Source organism: Oncorhynchus clarkii, chromosome 5, assembly GCF_045791955.1.
Source record: "Oncorhynchus clarkii lewisi isolate Uvic-CL-2024 chromosome 5, UVic_Ocla_1.0, whole genome shotgun sequence".
Classification (NCBI taxonomy): Eukaryota; Metazoa; Chordata; class Actinopteri; order Salmoniformes; family Salmonidae; genus Oncorhynchus; species Oncorhynchus clarkii.
In genome coordinates, this window is record NC_092151.1 from 57,208,937 (window position 1) to 57,221,104 (window position 12,168).

Below are 12,168 nucleotides of genomic sequence, written 5' to 3' on the forward strand. Positions count from 1 at the left end.
AACTGTATGTATACTGTAGCTAATAAATTAATACTAAGTGTATGTTCTGTGGTATGCTGTTAGTAGCTCATGTGTTCGCCGTAACAATTGTGTCTATTTTGTTCGGAATTCTGTCGTGGTACATTTCAAAAGTGCTGAACAAATAGTTATATTGACTACATCCGTCCTAGCTCGCTCATTAATGTCTTAAACTAAATTACGGATTGCCTCTTATCCGCTTGTCGTAACCTTATGCCATAGTTTGTACATCTCAATTGTCAGTAGAAACCACATTTGTTTGAGCAAGTCAGCCATCAGCTATGTTATTTTAAAAGACAGTAAATGAGGCTGAATGAACTGTTTTGCTGCTAGACAAGGCTCCGCTGATAACCAGGTGTAACAGTGGTAAGGTGTTGGGACTGCTGTTGGGACAGCTTTATGTAGGCCCTAACAGTTTGTGGGCACAGTTTGTCGCTGTTATAGTGCAATTAATGTGTTGTAGTGGCTTTGCTGGCATGCATCCCCCCCCCCCCCCCCCCCCCCCCCCCCCCCCCTCCTCACACACACCACACACACACACACACAAAGATATGCATGCTAAAATCGGCAACTAATGTTTTTCAAAAGGCAGTTACCCTTATCAACAGCCAAAGTTTCCATTGTAAACAAAGTAGGAAGGTGAGTAAGCTTACCAATGCAAAAGTGTGTAGCATTGCTCTACATTATCCAGAGGCCCTGGTTTGTGTTTAAACTTCCTAACTGCTTTGATACTTCACACTCAACGTGCAAGGTCCGCAAACTTCTGGGTCAAGGTTTTTATCTTCTCATGTCAGTGCGATTATCAGGCTTCTTGCACGGTTCCTCTCTAGGCATGCAAGTCACTGGAGGTGATGTGGCAGCCAACACACCGAAGCTTAGCCTGGTCCCAGATCTAAATAAGGTGTATAGCCAACTGCTATGTTCATTGTCATGCCTACGACGTGAATGGTATGACCGATTTGGGACCAGGTTTCCAAATTGTGCCGCATGGGCTTTTATTTCCATATTTATTTGATCGTGTGTAGGCAGTCAAGTGTACAAGTTTAGCCAACAGAGGCAAGCAGTTGCTCCATAACACCAGGGCATTTGCTCAATAAACAAACAAAGCATTGAATAAAAGCATGCATTTCAAGAGGAGTAGGCCTTAAAAAAATAAAATAAATTTGTGCCAGAGTTTTTTCCTTTCAAATCCCCAAAATGTCACAAGATGATATACACTGAGTGTACAAACCATTAGGAACACTTTCATAATATTGAGTTGCACCCCCTTTTGTCCTCAGAACAGCCTCAGTTTGTCAGGTCATGAACGCCACAAGGTGTTGAAAGCGTTCCACAGGGATTGCTGGCCCCTGTTGACTCCAATGCTTCCCACAATTGTGTCAAGTTGGCTGGATGTCCTTGACACACTTAAACCGGTGCGCCTGGCACGTACTACCATACCCGTTCAAAGGCACTTAAAAAATTTGTCTGGCACATTCACCCTCTGAATGGCACACATACACAATCCATGTCTCAAGGCTTAAAAATACTTCTTTAACCTGTCTCCTCCCCTTCTTCTAAACTGATTTGAAGTGGATTTAACAAGTGAAATCAATAATGGATCATTGCTTTCACCTGGATTCGCCTGGTCAGTCTACGTTATGGAAAGAGAAGGTTTTGCTAATGTTTTGTTTACTCAGTGTAGAGTAAATGCACATGGCTAATGTGGGTTGTGCAGGCAGGTCCTGGAGAGAGGCTTGGCACTAAAAGCCTTATGGGTCGTGCTGACGTGTTGCTCATTGTAGAGAGTGGTGATGTGGCTGAATTTACAGTTTTCCTCGATTGTTAAACACAAAAACCCATACCCTTACGTCATTCCCCAAAACACACACATTTCCCATAGCCGTAAACACTATTCACCTGTCTCCACACATGTTTCAATATTCAAAACTCTTTCTGCAAAACCTTACCCAAGTGGCCAAATAAATCAATCATTGCATTATATATTCATTCAGCAAACACATGCTCTCAATATAATTAACTCAAGTCATCACAACCTGAACTCAAAGAGCACACCTTTCTCCAGGTGCAAACACCAAGCCTCAAAATTGTTAACACACCAATCAGAATTGCAGGATAAATAAATAGGGCTTAGAGGCATGTCCATGTGCTTTGGGATCCTAACAATGCCGGAGTTGCAAGACAACAGAGAGGAAGAGGACAACAAAGACAAGTAATCTCTGGTGACATTCGTGCCACCCTAGTTCATCATGTGCTCATACATGGGAGGACTATGAGAGAAACTGGACAGCTTGTGCAACCCAACTTTCTTTTTTTTTTTTTAAACCTTTATTTAACTAGGCAAGTCGTTTAAGAACAAATTCTCACTTTCAACCTAAGCCTTTACAGGGTTGCATCCATTGTCCGTACTTTCAGAAGGGGAAACTGGTATTTTGCCTTGTTACTGTGCTACATGTAATGTTGTAGTGCATATAGACTGAATCTCCACTTGTTTTCTGTGTAGTTTTTACCACGGTAATGGATGAACATAGGTCCGTAATGGTCAAATTTCATTTTTGCAGAGCTGAGCCGGCAATCTATTAGAGGTAGGCGGAGACTTCTCACAGCTAAGCAGGAGACTGCCCTGGTGAGTATAGTGATTGCCAATAATGCCATCTGTTTGAGGGAAATTCAAACCTTTTAATAGGTGAAGACCAGCTAGTCTTCCAAGGAATTGACAGCATCAGAAGAACCACAAAAAGACAAAGCAGCTGTGCCTTTTGAAAGGAATTCAGAGTTAAGGAGCAATGATTCCAATATGTGCAGGTAATTGCTATACTGCATTTTGACAGTATGTAGAGTATGACCCATCTCTCCAGCATATCAGTACAGTACCATATAGTAATGTGTTACAGTAACTGCAGTACACAATCTTTCATTCCAGTACTGTATTTGTAGTACAGTAAAATGTTTTTTTTTTTTTTACTTCAGAGAATCTTTGCGCTGGATGCCATGGCTGACTCACAGGAGTACATCTTCATCGATGAGGCAGGGTTCAACCTAATAAAAGGGGGCGCAACATAATTGGTCACCGTGCGATCATACAAGTTCCAGGCCAGAGGGGAGGCAATGTCACCCTATGTGCAGCAATCATGGCGTCCCCTGACCGCCATGTCAAAGTGGGTCCATACAACACGGCACAACTCCTTCAATTTCTAGATCAGCTGCACGATAACATTCTTCAACAGGAAGGGAAACCAGAGCAAGCCCAATATGTTGTCATTTGGGATAACGTGAGTTTCCATCGGGCTGCTCTGGTTCACGCCTGGTTCAATGACCTCCCCAGGTTTCCCATTCTTTTTTTGCCAGCATATTCCCCATTTCTGAATCTGATTGAGGAATTTTTCTCAGCATGGCAGGGGAGAGTGTATGACAGCAACCCCTACGCACAGCAGCACCTCCTGGAGGCAATGGTGGACGCCTGTGGTGATGTGTCTGTAGAGTCTATCCAGGGTTTTCTAAGGCACACAAGGGACTTTTTTTCCCACATGTTTTTTTCCTAACATGTTTTGTCAGTGTGACATTTCAAAGGTAAGTTTTTTTTTTTCTCACCAAAACAGCATATACTGTATTCCCTTATCCACTAATGTAAGAGGTATTTATTACAGTACTGTTTTGAATTTCTCTCGCCAGGATGTTCCTGAAAGGGTATCTGGATAGTCAGTGCTGTGATTTTACAAAGTTCCAAATTATTTCTCTGAACCTTTTCTAAACATTTTTGTAGCAGTGTTTTGACTGAATCCCTCCATTGTGTAACAGTCATGTAGTCTGTGTTTTTGACTGTGTTTGAGGGCAAAGTTTGAATTGGGACCCAGAAGTTAAAGGTTTGTACCGTTGGGCTTGAGTTTAAAAAAATTGGTGTGAAGATTTGAGAAAATGGTGAGTTGTTCCAGGAATTGGGTTTAAGCAATTGAGAAACTAATTTACAGATGGCAATCTGATCTCAGAGCATTTTGTATTTATGTAAATCTGAGGCACTCCTTTAGTATATGTTACGTTTGGAATGGTTACGTAAGCCAGATGGTTACTTAAGGCAAAAACAAAAGGGTGGATGGGTAGGACGGATAACTTGAACTTCTAGCAAGCTGAAGGTTGTGAGTTTGAATCTCATCACAGACAACTTTGGCATTTTAACTTTTCAACTGCTTAGTACTTTTTAGTTACTTTGCAACTACTTATGTTAGCTAACCCTTCACCAAACCATAACCTTTTAACCTAACTCCCAAACTAGCTAATGTTAGTGAGCTAGCTAACAGCCACCTAACTATGATATATTTGAAATATTTTATGTTTTTCAAATTCGTATTGTACATTTTGCAAATTCGTAACAACATGAATTGTAATTTGTAACCTATCATATGAAATGGGTGATACTTACCATACCAAATGTAACATACACTAAATAGTCTCTGCTTTAAATACATAATTATACGAAATGCTCTGAGACCAGGTTGCTGGCAGATGGCGAGAGAGGGAGATGATTAAAAGACCCTAAGATATGAATAACTTGCTGATGCTTGCACACAAAAGGGACAAAGAGCGTGTCAATGTTTCTGCTCTTTATGGGGTTTTAGGCTGGGTATCTGTCAATCCTGTGACAACTGCTGATGTAAAAGTGGCTTTATAAAATACATTTGACTGACAAAGAGCTTGTGTGTGTACAGTAATCGGTGTCAACTGGTTCTCTGAGAACGTATTAGATAGCAGTGGAGGCTGCTGAGGGGAGAATGGCTCATAATGGCTGGAACGGGGTGAATGAAAATGGCATCAAACCATGTATTTGATACCATTCTGCTTCAGCCATTACCACGAGCCCATCCTCCCCAATTAATGTGCCACCAACCTCCTGTGGTACAGTGTTGGGGAAGCTACTCAAAGTATAGTTTACTAAACAACCAATTACTTCACACTGGAAGAAGTTAAGCTATACTAAATAAAAAATATTGTTTACTTAACGAGAGTTACTTTCAAAAAGTAGATGACTACATCCAAACTACTTTGAAGAATTTTCATATCTATGTAAATCTAAAATGTCAGAACAAAAAATGCAAAAAACAGATCACTCTGGAATCAGATGTTAACAAAATGTGTAATTTAGCCTATTAAACACAAAATGTTTATTTTAGGCACGCACAAAAAATTTTCAAGTAAGAATTAGGCAGGTCTGAAAATTGTGTGTAGTTTCAGTAGATAGCTACACCACTACATGATAAAGTAATATACACTACCAATATTTGAATTTAGTTCAACTACCACCTAGCTATTGCAAAGTGTAGTTAAATGACTAGTTCAATTACATGTAGTTGACTACTTCCCAACACTGAGGTATTCTCATATCTGCATTGCTTAAGCACTGACAACTTCAGCACATTTCTGTTCAGCATTACACATTGTGCTGTGTGTGTCTAGGGAACATACAGTGAAATGTGCACATAATAAGCCTGAAGAAACATCAGTTTGACCACCTTATGAAATATTAATTTGCATTAACAATACTGTCCTCTAGTGTTTGTTTACCTAACCATAATTGACTTGAAACTGCTGTTGTTGCTCTCAGCAGTATTGGTTTCCAATTCCAATTGCACAGGATCTTCTGTACAGGAACTTCTGTACCAATGAATGATTTATTTTTTATTTCACCTTTATTTAACCAGGTAGGCCAGTTGGGAACAAGTTCTCATTAACAACTGCGACCTGGCCAAGATAAAGCAAAGCAGTGCGACAAAAACAACAAAACAGTGTTACACATGGGATAAACAAACGTGCAGTCAATAGCACAACAGAATATCTGTATACAGTGTGTGCAAATGCAGAGTATTAAAGGTCCTTACCAGCTTGAGATGGGAGACATGGAGCGAACCCGTACTGACACTCGAACGGCGACAGTCCAGTGGATGAGTTCGGCAGTGTGTTGTGGCCATACTCTGCCCAGATGTGGAACTTGCTCCAGTTGCTGGCTTGGGTGGAGATGAAACAGTGAAAGAACTGCTCCAGCTCCTGGTTGGCCCGCTCCGTTTGCCCATTCGACTGTTGGTGGATCCCGAGGAGAGACTCACCGACGCCCCCAACAGGGAGCAGAAGGCTTTCTAATACCGTGTAACGAACTGGGGCCCACGATCCGAGACAATGTCCTGGGGAAGTCTGTGTAGTTGAAAGGTAATCATGAGATCAGGGGTCTCTTTCGCTGAGGGCAACTTGGGAAAGACGATCGATGACCACCAGGATAATGGTAAGCCCTTGGGATGGGGGATAACCCTGTGATAAAGTCTACGGACAGGTGGGACCAGGGCCAGCTGGGGATGGGCAGAGGTTGGAGCAACCCAGCTGGTCGCTGTCGTGAGGACTTGCTTTGGGCACAGGTGGAGCAGACCGTAACGAAGGATCTCACATCCTCAATTATGTTGGGCCACCAGAATCTCCCACTCAGGAACTCCCATTGTGTTCGATTAACCCCTGGATGCCCAGTTAATTTAGAGGTGTGTCCCCATTGTAGCTCTTTGGAACAGGCTGTTCGCGGAACATTAAGTCTATTAGTGGGACCCCCGCCGGGGTCAGATTCTCCAGTCTGGGCTTGTCGGACCATGGTCTCAATACTCCATATCATGGGGGCCACAATGCGGGAGCTAGGGATGATGGGATGAGTTCCTCTCCTCGTTAGAAACACCATGTTGGCGGGACAGGGCGTCTGCTTTCTGATTCTTGGATCCTGGGCAATAGGCTAATGTGAAGTTGAACCTGTTAAATAACAGAGCCCACCTAGCCTGGCGAGAGTTCAACCTCTTGGCTTCTTGAATGGAGACCAAGTTATTCTGGTCTGTCCAGATTACAAAAGGATGAGGTACCCCTTCCAACCAGTGTCTCCACCACTTAAGGGCTCACTTAACTGCCAAGCGCTCCCGGTTACCTACATCATAGTTGTGTTCTGCTGGCGAGAATCTCTTGCAGAGAAAGGCACATGGGTGCAGTTTCTTGTCTCCCTCGTTCCGCTGTGAAAGGACTGCCCTTGCTCCGGTGTCCGAGGCGTCTACCTCTACCACGATGGGATGGGTAGGATCAGGATGGACAAGGATGTGTCCGGAGGTGAAAGGTCCATTGAGCTCCCTGAATGCCCCGTCAGCCTCTGAGGTCCAGCAAAAATGGTTCTGGGACTTGCGGGTTAGGGCCGTGAGAGGCGTTTCCACCGCACCAAAGTTGTGTATAAACGTGTGTAAAAATTGGCAAACCCAAGGAACTGCTGGACTTGTTTGAGTGAGGCGGAACAGGGCCAGTTGGTGACCGCACTCACTTTTACAGGGTCCATTTGGATGCCGGCGGTAGAGATGATGTGGCCCAGGAAAGAAACTTGGGATACATGGAACTCACACTTCTCTATCTTGATGCATAGTTGACTCTGCAGGAGGCGTCTCAGGACTTGGCGGACATGCAGGAATTGTTCCAGAAGGGTCTTGGAGAAGATCAGGATGTCATCGAGGTAAACAAAGATGAACCGATTCAACTTATCCCTAAGCGTGTCATTGACTAATGCTTGGAAGACTGCCAGTGAGTTTTTTTAAATTTTATTTATTTTATTTATTTAACCAGGTAGGCCAGTTGAGAACAAGTTCTCATTTACAAATGCGACCTGGCCAAGATAAAGCACAGCATTGTGACACAAACAACACAGAGTTACACGTGGAATAAACAAACACAGTCAATAATACAATATAAAAAGTCTATATACAGTGTGTGCAAATGAGGCAGGATAAGGGAGGTAAGGCAATGAATAGGCCAAATGGCTAAATGATTACAATATAGCAACTAAACACTGGAATGATAAATGTGCAGAAGATGAGTGTGCAAGTAGAGTAGTTTGATAGTGCCAATTGTGTGCAAAGCTGTCATTAAGGCAAAGGGTGGCTACTTTGAAGAATCTCAAATATAAAATATATTTAGATTTGTTTAACACTTTTACGGTTACCGCATGGTTCCATATGTGTTATTTCATCGTTTTTATGTCTTCTCTATTATTCTACAATGTAGAAAATAGTACAAATAAAGAAGAACCCTGGAATGAATAGGTGTGTCCAAACTTTTGACTGGTACTGTATATATAAAAATCTCAAGCCTATTGAATAGACCCCATTCCAGTACACGACACACTGACGTCACGCAGAGATGTGCACGACTCTTTGCTGCAGTAAGAAAGCCATCGCCATCTGCGCCTTTTCATCATAGCCTAGATTTACAGTTGTATTACTTCTTAACAAAATAACTTTTTTGGGTTCTCATACACTTAAAACTTTGTTTTGTTTCTTGCTAAAACAGTCACTAAGATTATTTGGTTGTGATCTTTACAAAATAACTATTTTGGATGAAGCGGTTGTTAGTTCTCTGCTGCCAATGACTGGAACAAACTACAAAAATCTCTGAAACTGGAAACACTTATCTCCCTCACTAGCTTTAAGCACCAGCTGTCTGAGCAGCTCACAGATTACTGCACCTGTACATAGCACATCTATAATTTCGCCCAAACAACTACCGCTTCCCCTACTGTATTTATTTATTTTGCTCCTTTACACCCCATTATTTCTATTTCTACTTTGCACATTCTTCCACTGCAAATCTACCATTCCATTGTTTTATTTGTTATATTGTATTTACTTTGCCACCATGGCCTTTTTTTGCCTTTACCTCCCTTATCTCACCTCATTTGCTCACATCGCATATAGACTTGTTTATACTATATTATTGACTGTTTGTTTTACTCCATGTGTAACTCTGTGTTGTTGTTTGTGTCGAACTGCTTTTCTTTATCTTGGCCAGGTCACAATTGTAAATGAGAACTTGTTCTCAAATAGCCTACCTGGTTAAATAAAGGTGAAATAAATAAATAGCTATAATGCTAACGCTCATTGACATAGGTTGTAGCAAAAGCTAGACGAAGAGACATTTTAATTGAAGTTCAAGTGTTTTATAAGTATAATGCAGTTGCTTTGCGATGATGACATTTGCACATTATTATTTTCAAAATTCTTCAAGCTCTGTCAAATTGGTTGTTAATCATCACTAGACAACCATTTTCCGGTCTTGCCATAGATTTTCCATTTGCCATCACATTTTGCCATCTTATCAAATGCATTAGCAAAGACGTGGTGTGGGTTGGTTGTGGCCTTGTACTCCACAGGGAGAAAGGAAAAGTAAGTGAGAGTTATCAAAGGCCAGTTTAGTCCTATTATCCATTTCGTGGCCATTAATAGAAAATATTCACATGATTCCATTATTCACATACAGCTACAGTAAAGTAAACACATCATTTCACAGTAGCCTAAATATTCCAGGATACCATCTCAACAGGTTGAGTTGGACTGCACCATTGTCCCTGGAATATGTCGTTGTGGTGGGAGCTAAAATGGTGGTCATCCCTGTTCCCTATAAAGGTGGGTTCTCCCCCTGAATCGCACAGGAATTGACAACTTCACAATCTGGTAAGGGGAGAGCCACCCCTTGTTTCTAGGAAACCATACACAAAATGAATCATGTGACCAAAATATTTAGAAAGAGGTCATCATTTCATGGAGTCTGAATCAAGAAACCACATGGAAAAAGAGCTAACCAAGTTAGGTTCAAAAAATGTATTTTTGCAAAGTCAAATTAATGTATTGTGTTATAGGTTTCATGATGCTTGTATCTAAACCAAAGTAGATAGCTAAGACATTTTATACATCAGTTGGGCTCTCTATAAGCTAAAATATGAGGTCCTAAACCTAACATGAAAGTGTATCCTTGTAGTTGTGTGGGCTAATATAGTCAAAATTGATGCGTCGGGGTAAATTGTGCAATTTGGCCAGGGGCAAGTTGCGGTAATGGCTAATGAATTTACCCCATACAAATTAAGATTCCATTTTGTATATTTTAAGCATAATATAGTGCATTCTGAAAGTATTCAGACCCCTTTGCTTTTTTCACATTTTGTTACGTTACAGCCTTATTCTAACAGGGATTCAATTGTTTTTTTCCCTCGTCAATCTACACACACTACCCCATAATGACAAAGTAAAAACAGGTTTTTATAGATAAAAACAATTACAGAAATTGAAATATTTCATTTACATAAGTATTCAGATCCTTTAACCAGTACTTTGTTGAATCACCTTTGGCAGTGATTACAGCCTCGAGTCTTCTTGGGGATGACTACAAGCTTGGCACACCTGCATTTGGGGAATTTCTCCCATTCTGCTCTGCAGATCCTCTCAAGCTCTGTCAGGTTGGATGGGGAGCGTCGCTGCACAGCTATTTTCAGGTCTCCAGAGATGTTCAATCGAGTTGAAGTCCAGGCTCTGGCTTGGCCACAACAAGGCCATTTAGAGAATTGTTCCGAAGCCACTCCTGCGTTGTCTTGGCTCTGTGCTTAGGGTCGTTGTCCTGTTGGAAGGTGAACCTTCGTCCCAGTCTGAAGCAGGTTTTAGTCAAAAACCTGCCGTTGAAAAACATCCACACAGCATGATGCTGCCACCATCATGCTTCACCTTAGGGATGGTGCCAGAGAAATTCTGGACCTCTGTCAGAGTGACCATCGGGTTTTTGGTCACCTCCCTGACCAAGGCCCTTCTCCCCCGTTTGCTCAGTTTGGCCGGGCGGCTAGCTCTAGAAAGAGTCTTGGTGCTTCCAAACTTCTTCCATTTAAGAAGGATGGAGGCCACTGTGTTCTTGGGGACCTTCATTGCTGAAGAAATGTTTGGTACCCTTTCCAAGATCTGTGCCTTGACACAATCCTTTCTCGGAGCTCTACGGACAATTCCTTCAACATCATGGCTTGGTTTTTCCCTCTGACATGCACAGTCAACTGTGGGACCTTATATAGACAGGTGTGTGCCTTTCCAAATAATGTCCAATTAATTGAATTTACCACAGGTGAACTCCATTCAAGAAACATTTCAAGGATGATCAATGGAAACAGGATGCACCCGAGCTCAATTTCGAGTTTCATAGCAAAGGGTCTGAATACTTATGTAAACAGGGTATTTAATTGTTTTATTTGTAATACATTTGCTAAAATTTCTACAAACCTGTTTTTGCTTTGTCATTATGGGGTATTGTGTAAAGATTGATGAGGGGAAAAATTATGTAATCCATTTTAGAATAAGGCTGTAGCGTAACAAAATGTGGAAAAAGTCAAGGGGTCTGAATACTTTCCGAATGCGCTGTATGCATAGTATTTTGAAGACGCCTCGCATTTATGTGATTAGTCAAGTTAAGATGATGAAAAATGCCTTCCTCGGTTGGGTTCGCCCCCCTCTACGCCTCAATTAAAGGGTTTTCTACCCAGGCGTAATGCAAGGCATTATCGCTGGGATATGAGATTACACCAGGGCCTTTTTTTTAAAAGTACAAAGTGCTATAAATGTGTCCCTTTGCTTACCCAGTCCCTATGCTCAATTTAACCCCATAAGTTGTGCCAAGAGACCCCTTTTTTTGGACAACCTGCTGTATGTTTTCAAATCTGTTATGTTTGCATGCGTTCTGATTATTGCCAGGGATACACAACATCCTGAGATATAGTAAAAGTCAAAGGTTTGGACACACCTCAGCTCAGTCCGATGATGCTGTGGCACACCGCCCCAGACCATGACGGACCCTCCACCTCCAAATCGATCCCGCTCCAGAGTACAGGCCTTGGTGTAACACTCATTCCATCGATGATGAACGCAAATCCGACCTTCACCCCTGGTGAGACACAACAGCAACTCGTCAGTGAAGAGCACTTTTTGCCAGTCCTGTCTGGTCCAGCGATGATGGGTTTGTGCTCATAGACAACGTTGTTCCGGTGATGTCTGGTGAGGACCTGCCTAACAACAGGCCTACAAGCCTTCAGTCCAGCCTCTCTCAGCCTATTGCGGACAGTCTGAGCACTGATGGAGGGATTGTGCGTTTCTGGTGTAACTCGAGCAGTTGTTGTTGCCATCCTGTACCTGTCCCGCAAGTGTGATGTTCGGATGTACCGATCGTGTGCAGGTGTTGTTACACATGGTCTGCCACTGCGAGGTTGATCAGCTGTCCATCCCTGTAGCGCTGTCTTAGGTGTCTCACAGGATGGATATTTTAATATATTGCCCTGGCCACATCTGAGGTCCT